Source organism: Phaseolus vulgaris, chromosome 1, assembly GCF_051622355.1.
Source record: "Phaseolus vulgaris cultivar YP4 chromosome 1, ASM5162235v1, whole genome shotgun sequence".
Lineage (NCBI taxonomy): Eukaryota > Viridiplantae > Streptophyta > Magnoliopsida > Fabales > Fabaceae > Phaseolus > Phaseolus vulgaris.
Window position 1 is genome coordinate 22,426,554 of NC_143498.1, and position 14,500 is coordinate 22,441,053.

The window sequence follows — 14,500 nt, forward strand, 5'->3', positions numbered from 1 at the left end:
ATGGTGAAATGACTCCAAGATAAGTGAAAGATGCCGCCACTTGAGAGCTCTTAAAACTCACAAGATAAGACTAAGACTAAGAGGACAAGCCTCACTAATCATTCACACAAAAAAATCTGCAGAGTAACTTTTCTCTATTTTATTCAACTTGTAAATACAAAGAGGGAGACCTCCTATTTATAGAATGAGAAGCCTTGGAGATCAAGTTGTGGGGGTAGGAAGGGAAAGACAAAAATGGTGCGGTTTAGGGTATTGACTTTAGTCAATGCCGCACCATTATGCACATTCTAGAAGGTAGGGTTTCCTTCCTTCCCTAATGGACTTCTCATAGGCCCAATCCTATAACTTCACCTCCTCTTTATGCTATATAAACCTACTATACGGAAATTACAAAAAGGGAAACCAACTGATCCTCAACACCCAAAGTTTGTGCTCTGCTTCTAGTAATCCTCTGAGGTATGGTGGGTGTTGAGGTCATGGGTTGTGCTTGAGTAGTAGGTGCCCTCTCTTCTTGGTCCTCATCATGCTCCCCGGGTGGGAGGGAATTTGTCCACGAATTTGGAAGAGCTGTAGAGAAAGGAGTTAAATCATTGATATTAAAAGAATGACTATCTAAGTACGTATCAGGCAGATCCAACTCATAGGCATTGTCATTATTAATCTTCTTGATGACCTGAAAAGGACCATCACCACGTGGCATAAGTTTGGACTTCCTATGAGTAGGTCTATCCTTCCTCAAGTGGAGCCAAACCCAATCCCTGGGTTCAAAGATCAATGCCTTGCGCCCTTTATTGGCATGCTCAACATACTTGCCTACCTTCCTTTTGAATTTGCAGCTTGATGTGGTGGTGCAAGTCTTTAATAAAAGAAGTTTTTTCAAAACCATCTTTGCACAACACCTCATCAAGTACAAGAATAGGAATGAGGTCAAGAGGTGTGAGGGGATTGAACCCATAGACAACCTCAAAAGGGGTGTGAGAGGTAGTAGAATTTACTACTCTATTATAAGAAAACTTGATATGAGGTAGTAAATTTTTCCACACCCTTGGGTTCCCGGAAATAAGGCACCTTAACATTTGATCCAAAGTTCGATTAACCACTTCTTCCTGACCATCAGTTTGGGGATGGCAAGTAGCAGAAAACAAGAGTTTAGTTCCGAGTTTTCCCCACAAAGTCCTCTAAAAGTGACTTAAGAACTTTGAATCTTTGTTGGATACAATACTTCTAGGAAGCCCATGCAAACGAACTACTTCCTTAAAAAAAGATTTGCAATAAAACAAGCATCATCTACTTTGTGGCATGGAATAAAGTGATCCATTTTAGAAAAGCGGTCCACTACCATAAAGATAGAATCCATACGCTTTGATGTCTTGGGAAGACCTAAGATAAAATCCATGGAGATGTCTACCCAAGACATAGTTGGGATGGGAAGAGGGGTATATAAACCATGGGGTTGCACTTTAGATTTAGCCTTCCTACATGCTGTGCATTTGTCACAAAAGCTATGTACGGATTTTCGCATGTGAGGCCAAAAGAAAGGTTCATGCAATGTATCTAAAGTCTTAACTACCCCAAAGTGTCCCATAAGACCACCCTCATGTGCCTCTCTAACAGGAGATTGTCATAAAGACCCTTGAGGAACACAAAGTCTTTTTCCTTTGAAAAGAAAACCATCATGGATGAAAAAGTCTTTGTGCCCTCCTTTTAAACACTCTTGATAGATGAGAGAGAAATCAAGGTCATCTTTATAGGTTTCCTTTATGTGATCAAAACCTAAGTATTGAACATCCAAAACATTTAGCAAGGTATACCGTTTTGAAAGAGCATCCGCAACCACATTTATTTTACCTTGCTTATGTTTGATCACATAAGGAAATTACTTAATGAACTCCACCCACTTAGCATGTCTCTTATTGAGCTTGCTTTGGCCTTTCAAATATTTAAAGGATTCATGATCACTATCTATCACAAACTCCTTTGGAAAAAGGTAGTGTTGCCAATTTTGCAAGGCTCTTACAAGAGCATAAAGTTCTTTATCATAAGTTGAGTAGTTAAGTTGACTCCCCTTGAGTTTTTGACTAAAATAAGCTATGGGGTGGCCCTCTTGAAGGAGGACAACCCCAATGCCTATGTTTGAGGCATCACATTCTATTTCAAATGTCTTAGCAAAGTTAGGAAGGGCTAAAATGGGGGCCTTAGTTAATTTTTCTTTCAAAGTTTCAAAAGCTTCAATTTGGTCGTGTCCCCATTTAAACACCACATCCTTCTTTATAGGGGTGGCAAAGTGGGGCAGGCCATGCAGGCCGGCCGGCGGCCCGCTGAAAAAAACGCGGGGCGGGTTGCTTATTTCAACCCGCTGGCCTGCTTAGGCCCGCCCCGCATAACCCGCAGTTCGCACGGGCCAAGTGCGGGGCGGGGCGGGGCGGGTTGGCCCGCATTACCCGCATAACTTTAAAATGTATAACTTTTTTTCTACACCCTCATATTTTCTTCATGTAGCCTCATATTTTACATTCCAAAATTTTTAATAACATCTGATTATGCATGTTTCATGAAAATAATATTATGAGACCATTTACCTAATGCATCTAAATAAAAAAATTCAAAATTTTTATTTAAAAAATTATTTTTTTAATAAATATTTCTTATGTGGGCTAGCCCGCGGGCCAATCCTTATGTGGGGCGGGTTAGAAAAATCAGCCTGCAAATTCTATGCGGGGCGGGCCAACTCGGCCAACTTTTTGCGGGCTAAGTGCGAGGCGGGCCTATGCGGGGCGGGCCAGCCCGCATTACCACCCCTTCTTCTTTACTATTGCATTTAGAGGTGCGACAATGGTACTAAAGTCTTTCACAAACCGCCTATAAAAACTAGCAAGTGCATGAAAACTTCGTACCTCACTAACATTGGTGGGTGTTGGCCAATGTTGAATTGCTGCAACCTTTTCTTTATCTACATGCACCCCTTTGGAACTCACAACAAACCCTAGGTAGTCTATATGGTCTAATGCAAACATACATTTAGAAAAATTAGCATACAAACTCTCCTTCCTAAGGGTTTCTAACACTTTCCTAACATGCTTCTCATGATCCTCTAAAGACAAGCTATAAATAAGAATGTCATAAAAATAGACCACTACACACTTGCCAATGAAAGGCCTTAAAACATGGTGCATGAGTCGCATGAAGGTACTTGGAGCATTGGTCAAGCCAAAAGGCATGACTAACCACTCATATAAAAGCAAACTTGGTCTTAGAAGAGGTTTTCCATTCATCCCTCGATTTAATCCGGATTTGGTTATATCCACTCTTAAGATCAATTTTTAGTAATATTTGAGACCCACGTAATTCATCCAACAAGTCATCCAATCTAGGAATGTGATGCCTATACTTGATGGTTATGTTGTTTATGGCACGACAATCCGTACACATCATCCAACTCTCATCCTTTTTAGGGACAAGAATCACAAGCATAGCACAAGGACTCATGCTATCTTGCACCCACCCCTTAGCTATTAATTCCTCTACTTGTTGTTGAATTTCCTTGGCCTCGGTTGGATTGGTCCTATATGTAGGCCTATTTGGTAAAGAAGCACCGGGTATGAAATCTATTTGGTGCTCAATGCCCCTTAGAGGAGGTAATCCTTTTGGGGGGTCTTGAAAAACATCTTCAAATTCCTTTACCCAATTTTCCAAACAAAAAGGACTATCTAACGCCAACTCACTTGCAAGGACCCTAGGAAAGCTATGGAAATATTCTTTTGCGAAAACATTACCTTTTTGACCTCTTGTGGGAAAATGAGAAGGCTTCTCTTAGAATTCTTTTCATCTTTTTCTTCCTCTCTCTTTTCTTTCATTTTAAGTTGGTCCTCATGGAATTCCTTTGGTGAGAGAGATTTTAGTGTGACCTTATGCCCATGGAAGTTGAAAGAGATTTTGTTGGTAAGGTCATCATGAAGAGTTTTTCTATCATATTGTCATGGCCTACCTAAAAGAATATGAGTAGTTTCCGTAGGTACAACATCACATAAGACCTCATCCTTATATTTGCCAATAGAAAAGGCTATGAGGACTTGCTTATTGACTATGATCTTCCCCTCTTCACTTAACCATTGAAGCTTATAGGGCTTGGCATGAGAGATAGTAGACAATCCAAGTTTATCTACTACTCTTGTGTTTGCCACATTCGCACAACTCCCCTCATCCACTATTAAAGAACACAACTTATCATTAATGAGACATCTAGTGTGGAAAATATTTTCTCTTTGACTTTCATCAAAGGGCTTTAAAACTTGTCATAACATTTGTCTCACTACTAATAAGTCGCCTTCACATGGACTCTCACTCTCTTCCTCACTTGGGGATCAAGAGGGATTGGGAGACCTAGATATTTGTGAACTATGGTAACTTAGAACTACCCCTTCATGCACCATCATATTGTGTTTGGAAGGACAATTTGAAACAATGTGACCAAAACCTAAACATTTAAAGCATTTTCTACTTGAGGTTTTAGTAGGCGATTTAGGAGTTGAAGTTGAGGGTTTAGAATCCCTAGGTTTGTAAGTGGAGTCTTTAACAAAATTGGAGGTAAAATTTGAAGAAGTTTTGTTTTTTTTTTCTAAGAAGAGTGGTAAAAGTCATCATTATGAGAATTTTTGAAAGAGGTTTTCTTTGAAATTTGGGATTCTACCTTGATGGCAAGGTGAACCAACTTTTCTAAAGAGCAGTACTCATAGAGTTCTACCACATCTTGGATATCCCTTCTTAGGCCACTTACAAATCTAGCCATTTTTTATTCCTCACTTTCATGCACGTCAATCTTTGTTAATGTTGTTTCAAGTTCCTTAAAATAAGCATCCACACTTCGTGTTCCTTGTTAAAGCTATTGGAGCTTAAACAAGAGCTCTTTCCTATAGTGTGGAGGCACAAATCTAGCGCGCATGCATAATTTCAAATCCTCCCAAGAGACCACGACTAGCCTCTTGTTTAAACCAATGTCCTTTACAGTTTTGTGCCACCATTGCATGGCATAATCCAAAAATTCTAAGGAGACTAGCTTAACCTTTTGGTCATCTTGGACCTCATGCACATTAAAGATTTGTTCTACCTTAGCCTTTCATCCTAAATAAACATTGGGATCACCTTCCCCATTAAAACTAGGCAATTTTACAAATGGTAAAAAAGGCTTTGCCACATTTTGGCGCCTATCTTCAAAATGATGCACTCTCCATTCGTCCTCTTCTTCATGGCCACCATAATTTTGATAACTTCTTGATTCATGCCTTTGATGATATCTTCTTCCTCTTTGGGGTCTATCATAGGCCAATTCTAGCCTTTGGAGTTTGTCTTCCAATTGCCTCTTCTCTTCATCCTTTTGGGCTATAGTTCTTTTGGCCACTGCCAATTCTCCCATAAGGAATGCCTTTGGGGAGTTTGGGGTTTAGAAGATTCTCCACTTGAAATATGAGCCATAAAATAAAACAAGAAACACAAGTAACAAACAATTAAAGAAAAGAAGTGAGTAAGAAATTAAAGCTTGCGGCAATTGAAGAAAAAGCACTTTAAGCACTCAACAAACAAGATTTCCTCCCTTAGCGAAGGTCTTTCTTGTGGTTGAAAAACTCTCAAGTGAAAAAGGTCAAAGCCTCAACACTTTCTCAAAGTAAAATCACCACAAAACTTGAGAAAAGAAAGAAAAGACAAACAAGAAAAGCTTAAATAAGAAAAGACTAAACCAAATTTGAATCAAGAGAATAAGACAAAACTTTGAAAAAGATGACAAGCAAAAAAAGGCACACAAAAAGACTCTAAGATACTTACTAAACTTTTAACTATGAAACTTTTCTTTTTAGAAAAAAGCTAAAGCAAAAGGATAAAAAATTCCACAAGGTTGAAAAAAATTTGCCAATCATGTTGAATCCATAGTTTGGAAAATGATTTGTCTTTGAGAAGTGATAACTAAAGATGCCTTTTAAATTGTCTTTGCTATTTTTGTGTCACTGTTTTTTTTTATTATACTAAATGTGACTTATGGAAGAACTTTCAAATTTCACAAAAAAAAATTTGATTGGATTAAATATAATTGAACACTTGAAATCATGTGTTTGGAACTTTAAATCTACCCTTACTAAAAACAAGTTTCTAATTACTTTGCAAACTTCAAAATTAAAAGCAAGTAAGTAGAATCAAAACAACGGACTCCTACAACACTAATGAACATAAGACTCAAAGTAAAAGGCAAGATCAATAAAAGACATAACAAGAAACATATTCAAAACGAAAAATGGTATGAATATTAAAAATGGCCAAAAAAAAATTCTTCAAGAAATAAGGTGCTGGAAAATAAAAAACAAGAAAATAATGACAAGAATTTAAAGGTACTTGAATTTAAAGACAAGAAAGTAAAGGTACTTGAATTTAAAACCAAGAACTAAAGGTGCTAGAATGTAAAGAAATTGTAAAGTGCCAAATCAACTCAAGCAAATTAAGCATAATAACCTAAGCTCTGATAACCACATGATGTGAGTTGATTTTAGGATGGTTCATTTAGGTGACACTTTAGATTTATGATTGAGATTTTAAGACAATTAAAGAGTGAAAACCTAAGGAAAATCTCCATGGACATTAACTTAACCAAGTGGTTAAGTAAATGTGAAGGTTAATTTCACAAAGGAAAAAGGAAAATACAATTATATGGTGAAGATGATGACAAGATATGGTGTGGAATTACATAAGGAAAAGAAGAGCAACATGTAAAAACCAAATAGACATAAGGAAGCAAAATAAGAACATGTTTATGAATAGAATGAAATGATAATGGAAGGAAAAAATGAAGGAAAAGGAAGCTTATGAGAAATGGAATTGAGAATGGTTGCATGCCACTTGGATGGTGAAATGACTCCAAGATAAGTGAAAGATGTCGCCACTTGAGAGCTCTTAAAACTCACAAGATAAGACTAAGACTAAGAGGACAAGCCTCACTAATCATTCACAAAAAAACAATGTGCAGAGTAACTTTTCTCTATTTCATTCAACTTGTAAATACAAAGAGGGAGGCCTCCTATTTATAAAATGAGGAGCCTTGGAGAACAAGTTGTGGGGGAAGGAAGGGAAAGACAAAAATGGTGCGGTTTAGGGTATTGACTTTAGTCAATGCCGCACCATTATGCACATTCTAGAAGGTAGGGTTTCCTTCCTTCCCTAATGGACTTCTCATAGGCCCAATCATATAACTTCACCAACTATTTATGCTATATAAACCTACTCTACGGGAATTACAAAAGGGGAAACCAACTAATGCTCAGCACCCAAAGTCTGTGTTCTGCTTCTAGTAATTCTTTGAGGTATGGTGGGTGCTGAGGTCATGGGTTGGGCTTGAGTAGTAGGTGCCCTCTCTCCTTGGTCCTCATCACTTTGCCTGAACAATAAAATAGTTTTCCTTATCCAGTTACATCATATATCTCATGCACAAAGGTAGAGGGCAAATCCTAAAAAGTAGTTACTAGTTTTTTAATGAGTTTGAATTTGAAATTTCTTATGCGTACGCTAAAATGGCTCACTAGTTTAATTCATGAAATTAATTTCCAACTTTACTACTGTAAGGCTGAAGAACTACATATGAATCCTTAATTTTTTGTTACTAGACGGGACAAGACAACTACTTTCACAATAAACATTTTTTCACAATCCCACACAACATAAGTAGAATTTGATAACTTGAGGCGTATTCTACTAAATAAAGTTGAATTTCATGCTTTAAGCCTAAAGGGGTCTTGCATCAGGGAGCATTCAAAAGATGTAACAGAGTCATTCATGAGTCGTTGCCTAACAACTTAAACTTTAGGTGAGTAGGTCCATCTTAGAAAATATTTGACTATATTAAATTGATTTTCCATATAAATTAACCATTCAGACCAAATGAAATAATAAAATAGTTTAGTACTAAAACACTGAAAATGGAACAAAATATCAAAGCGCTAGACTTTCAGTTTTCCCATATTAATTATACAAAGGCAGAAAAACTATGCAACATAATCTATCCTATCAAGAACAAAATTTAAATAACGTTTTGTCACACAACACAAGCACAGTTGCACTAGGAAGAGAGCATGCTTTCCATGTTTATTGTTGCAGTAGGATTGACACACAAGTGAGAGGTATAACATTCTAGACACAGCAGTGAACCTAGTAGGATCCAACTACAATTCTACCTCTCCCAAACCTCCCACCCCAACTTTCTTATATATTCCTCCATTCTCTTTCCTCACTTCTGCTACCCTTCTCACACTTCACAACCCACAATATGATCACCTTAGTAGAATTCTACCATGTCATGTTTGCAATGGTGCCACTCTATGTGGCTATGATTCTAGCCTATGGCTCAGTTAAGTGGTGGAAGATTTTCTCCCCTGACCAATGTTCAGGCATTAACTATTTTGTAGCACTCTTTGGAGTGCCTATTCTTTCCTTCCACTTCATAGCCTCCAACAACCCTTACAAGATGAACCTTAGGTTCCTAGCTACTGACACCCTCAGAGATCATACTACTAGTCCTTCTTGCAGACTAGAGCAACTTCACTAAAAAGGGGTGCTTGGAGTGGACCATAACCTTGTTCTCTCTCTCCACCCTCCCCAACACTTTGGTTATGGGCATCCCTTTGCTCAAAGGGATGTATGGGGAGTTCTCTAGGAGTTTGATGGTGAAAATTGTGGTCCTTTAGTGCATCATTTGGTACACCTTGATGTTGTTCATGTTTGAGTTCAGGAGTGCTAGAATGCTAATCTCTGAGCAGTTTCTTGACACTGTTGGCTCCATTGTCTCCATCCATGTGGACTCTGATGTCATTGGATGGAAGACAACCACTTGAGACTGAAGTTAAGATCAAAGAAGATGGGAAACTCCATGTCACTGTGAGGAAATCCAATGCCTCAAGATCAGACATCTTCTCTAGAAGGCCTCAGGGTCTTTCTTCTACCACTCCACGCCCTTCTAACCTCACAAATGCAGAGATATACTCTTTGCAGTCTTCTATGAATTCAACACCAAGAGGGTCTAGTTTCAACCTCACAGACTTCGGTTAGAAAAGATGGCTTTAAACTAGAGGGGGGGTGAATTGTTTAAAGGGGTTTTCGCAAACTTTTCAAAGCTAGAATGAACTTATTTCAGAAACCAATTGATTCAGCAATTCAGTTAGCCAAAACAGCCAGCAAAACTGTAATACTAGAAAAAACAATCGGTTGTTTCTTCGAAACAATCGGTTGTTTATACCAGCAAACAACAAACAAACTGAAATTAAAGAGTTAGGGATAGAGAGATTGTACACAGTTGTTTATACTGGTTCACTCCAAACTAGAGCTACATCCAGTCTTCTCAGAAACCCTGAGGATATCCACTAAGCAATCACCACTTGATCACTTACACCACAACCAAGAGAATGACCTTGAACACCTCAAGAAACACACTCTCCTTTGCCAACACTAAGATTGCTGATCTTGAACACCTCAAGAACACACAACCAATCTCAGCAAAACACACACACGAATTGTTCAGCAGTTTACAAAGATTACACTTGTTACAGATGAATATCTGAAATCAGTACAAGTAAAATCCTATTCAGCACCTTGATCAATCTCTCAACACTTTTGCAATCTCAGAACTCTTTGAAAAACTCTTAAATCAAAACTTTGTTTCAAGATTCTTAAAACATAAAAACAGTTGTTCAGAATATATCTAAGAATATAGTTTGTTATCAAATCTTAACAAACTCTTAATTGCATTTAAAATAGATTGGTCAAAGCATTTAATGACTGGAGCGTATTCAGTTAAAGCATTTAAAGCTCAGTCAAAGAAAACAGTTTTTCTGTTATGGTTTAAAAACAAACAATCGATTGTTTCTTCGAATCAATCGGTTGTTTTGTTACTTAACAAAATCACCATTCAAAAATAGTTTTCAAACTTTCTCAAAACACCTAAGTGTAAACAATCGGTTGTTTCGACAAAACAATCGGTTGTTTCAACTTAGTTTAAAAAACATTTTGCTTTGATAAAAATTGAGATATTAATTGCTTTGAGATTTAATCTAAGGGTTGATTACAACATTAAACTACCCAAGAACAAAGCTTAAACCAGCACAGCAGCATCAAGCAAAGCAGAGGCTTCATCATCCTTCAAAGGATTTGGATTCTTCAAAACATTGAACACCACTTGGTTCAACAACTTCTACTCAATGATGGCTGTTGGTGCAGGAACTCCAACTTTGGAGCCTCGGATGTTTATGGCCTTTCAACTTAAAGAGGGCCAACTCCAAGGCCTTCTAACTATGATGAATATAATGGGAAGCCAAAGTTTCATTACCATGCCGGTGGAACTAGACACTACCCTGAACCAAACCCTCGCATGTTCTCTGGGTCTAATGGGTCCAAAAGTGTTGTTGCTGCTAATGCTAAGTCTAATTCTAATGCTAATGCTAATTCTGGATTTATAAGTCTTGACTTGATACATGTTTAGAAATCATGTTTAGCATGTGCAGGTTACAACTGCTAGGATGTGGAACCAAACACAATATTATTACTCTTTTATTTGTTTGCAAGCGTAAAAGTGAGTCCAGCAAAATTTGTGATAAGATAACCTAATCCCAATAAATAGATATATCTAATAGCAATGTCCCTATAATTTCACTAGAAATACTTACTATAGAAAAAAAAATGAGAAACAGTGACTACAAAATGATTAAATTAGAAAACAGTATACAAACAAATCACATGAGTAGAATCTGGGAACCTGTAGGTAATAACATGTAGGCCTTGAATTTAAGGTAAACTTGAGAACTCGGTTCACTCTAAAAAGCAAAAGCACATCAAACTTGTAATTTTGTAAGGAGTGTGTGTTGCACAATCAATGAACAAGAATCAGAAGTTAGGTTTCGAACAATTTCAACCTATAATAATTTCGAACAATAGATTTCCAAGACATAAGTTAGTGTTTCACGAGCACAAACCTGAAACAACCTTGCGCAGAGGCGACAATGGCGGATAGAGAAGGGTGCGAGAGTGAGCGTTAGGATTTCGTGAAGGTCAGAGAAAGGGTTAATGAAGGTCGTGTAAAGGTTTCGTGAAGGTTGCGTAAGGGTTTCGTGAAGGTCACGTTAGCAGAGAGAGGGGGAAGAGAGTGGGAGGCAACGCTGGTTTCCAAAGAGTGAAAACACGTTTTTTAAAAAAAAATCAGTTTCCAACAAGTTTTCAAAAAAAAGTTGAGAATAAAGAGGAATGGTGTAGGGAGGGAAAGCAAACGCGAGAATTTTATTCTGGAGGATAATTGTGACAATTAAAAATGACATTCTAAAGGATAATTGTGGCAGTTACTAAAATGTCGTATTATACGGCAACTTGTGGCGGTTATTAATAATCGCCACTTTATACATGATTTTTTGTAGTATTAGCACAATCAAAACACGTTTAGAACAATTAAATAACATATGTAAAAGTGAAAGGATTTAGTATGGAAACTTTTTTGACACTTATTCGTCCAACACATGATCTTCATTTGTCACGTTCATTTTATCATCGTTTGTTTTGTTTAAGCCTCATGCTTTCTTGCATGCAATGTTGTGCATTTAGCAACATCATCTGATGCATTTATCTTTGAGCTCTATGATCTTTTTCCATTGAGTTCTTTTGTAGACTTTGTCTACTTTTCTCATAAGAACTTTGACCGAATTCTTTATTCCTTTAGCACTTGTCTTTTAGTGCGGTTTGCTACTCGTTTTGTAGGTCTTGCTAATCATGAGTAATTTACTTTACACAATGTGTTGGTGAAGACTTTGTTTATCACGTGGATCATCTTATGCTCTCAATCTAAGGTTATTTTCCAATAAGCACTTCGTTTATCTGATAGCTTCATCTGGACGCTTCCAATTGATACTGTAGTCTTTCTTGTCATTGTTTGGTCTTGTATTTTTCATCCCTTAAGATCATCGTCTAATGTGAGCTTTTTGAAGTGTTCTTTTAACACTTATTTCGTTTGTCATTTTGACTTCATAGCTCCATAGTCTTCGTGAATGAACTGATGTATCATTTGTATTATGTTGTAGATGAATGAATACGGTTATACATATAACACATCTTATAATTTTTTTTATCAATAAAACTCTTAGACTCTCAGTCTAATGGGTGATAGATCTCCTAACACTTTACAATCTCCCATTTTTTGATGATGAAATAAAAACTATAAGTGAATAATTTCTTGTTTTATTTATTGGTCACATTTGTATTTGAGATTTTTAAGCAAACATAAATAAAATCAATAAAAAACATTTATTAACACATGAAAAACATATTCTATTTATATTCTTCTCTCCATTTGTTGGTATAATCAAAAAGAGATTTGGTTAGGGAGTTCGAGATTTCGAGTTTTCACCTATTTACTACGATTTCTCTATCAACACAAACATGATAAGATTGAGAGTAATGTTTTTGAGAATGATGCAGTGGAGATAGTTATCATGTAACAATCATAATACAAATTAATTTCCCAAGTTCTAAAATATGTAATTCATGGTTGAGGGAAAAAGGGCATTGAGCTTGGTTAACATTTCAGAGAAGGCTTTTCCAATTTTATCTTATATGATTGTAGTTAATCTTCCAATGTATTGGTTATGTTTTTCTTCCATGTGATTGAGGCTTTCTTTCATAACCTTTCTCTCAGAATGATTGGTTTCGTGTATCATGGTTTTGACCTTGTCAAGTGAGACATACGGTATTTTAGGATTACCCGAAGAGGCTTATGTTTAAAGATATGATAAATTTTTTGTTTTAGAGTGGGATGATATATGTTGGATTTTAAAAATTTATCTTGTCTATCCTTTGAAAGGGTTTACCACAAGACCTAATAATTTTTCAATTAAGCTCAGATTTCCCCCAATTATCATAGATCATAAATTTTCTATTATACTGATTTTTCACGAGAATATTGTGAGCAATTAACTAAACATATATAAGAAAGTGTATACTCTACAGATAACAACAGTTGTAAAAATAATCATTCAAAAAATTAAACAAACATATATATATATATATATATATATTGTATTGGACAAGAGTGCTTGGGACCTCGGTCCAAGCATTTGGGTATGGTCGGCTTGGCTTTGGGCCCAAAAGGCGGGTCATGAGCTCGACCCAGTTTTAATAGTAAGCACGGTGAGAAATAATTAAAGGAGAGAAAGTATTGAGTTGAATATATATGTTAATATATATAAAGTTATTAGTCAAATATATATGTTAATATATGTGAAAGCTGTTAGAATATATGTATAAAGTCGTTAGTTAAATGAATAAAGTTGTTAATTAAGTAGCGATCACCTGTGAATAAAGGTGCACGAGATTCTCTCATGTTGTTAACACCATGAGAGAAGGTGAATATCTTTCTGTTATATTTGCTTTCAGTTAAGATATTCTCGTTGGTGAAAGTTGTTAAAGGGATAATTATAAAAGGGGCTTGGGACCCCTGGTAAAGGTATGCTATTTTTGAGTACTTTAGACTGAAACTGATTACTTATTATGTATGCTCTCACTGACTTGATCGTCGGAGTGTGATCAACAGGTAGAGGCCCCTCTGTCTCAGCCGAATGTTGTTCCAGTGCACCAAGAGGAGACAAACTAGAAGAAGAGCTTGCCCATCCAGCCAACCTGAGGTCAACGGGCGAGAACATACATTAAATTGTGTTTATCTTTGTGGTGGTTGGGGTTGGTTTTTCAGCTTTTGCATTATTTTATCAAAGTTTGTTTTGGTTTGGGATGATAGAGAAGTTGTGTTTTTTTGCAAAAAATTCTTCTTGCTTTTCTTTTATCTCCTTCAATCATTGAGATGTCTTAACTGTTACATCAACAATGGATTTATCTACCATACTTTGAACTTTTATAGTGGTCTCTCTCAGACTCTTGTAATTTTGAAGAATCTTCTAGTAGACCCTCCTTAAGGAAACTGTTTTCCACTGTCCTTATACCTTCAACATTTACCTCAAGAGTAGCTTTTACTTCTTCAAAAGAAGTTTCAAAGAGATAGAAGTGCCCTAATGTTTTTTGGGGTATTTCCTGGATCTTTTGCTAAAACTCAAACCCAGGTTCTTGAAGAAACATAGTGGTTAAACCGTCTGGTGAGTAAGTTTGGCATGGTCTTATGAAGGATAGTTGATGAATAGAAGAGTCAGTCACAGATTCTTCTTCGTTGATGTTTCCTCAAATAGTCTCATTTTCGTCCAGATGCCTTGGGAACCCTCTACGTCTATTACACACATCACTCCAATCCATGGGTCTTGTTTTTGAAACTTCCTTGGGTCTTGTTGGAGGAGGGGAAATTATCTTTTTGGGGTTGTGGAAGTTCAAGGCTGGTAGTCGTGGACAGATAATATCAGGCTTAATCTTGAACGTTGTCCTCTTAGTCACCTTTATAGATGGAGGTACATGAAAGATATGATATTTCATAAAGGGTTTTGGCATAAATTTGGAA

The 14,500-nt window shown here is 36.7% G+C and overlaps 1 pseudogene; it reads left to right on the forward strand.

The window, feature by feature from the left end:
• The first annotated feature begins 8,299 nt into the window (after window positions 1-8,299).
• LOC137815632 (auxin efflux carrier component 1 pseudogene) lies at window positions 8,300-10,504 on the forward strand (annotated as a pseudogene).
• The last annotated feature ends 3,996 nt before the right edge of the window (window positions 10,505-14,500 follow it).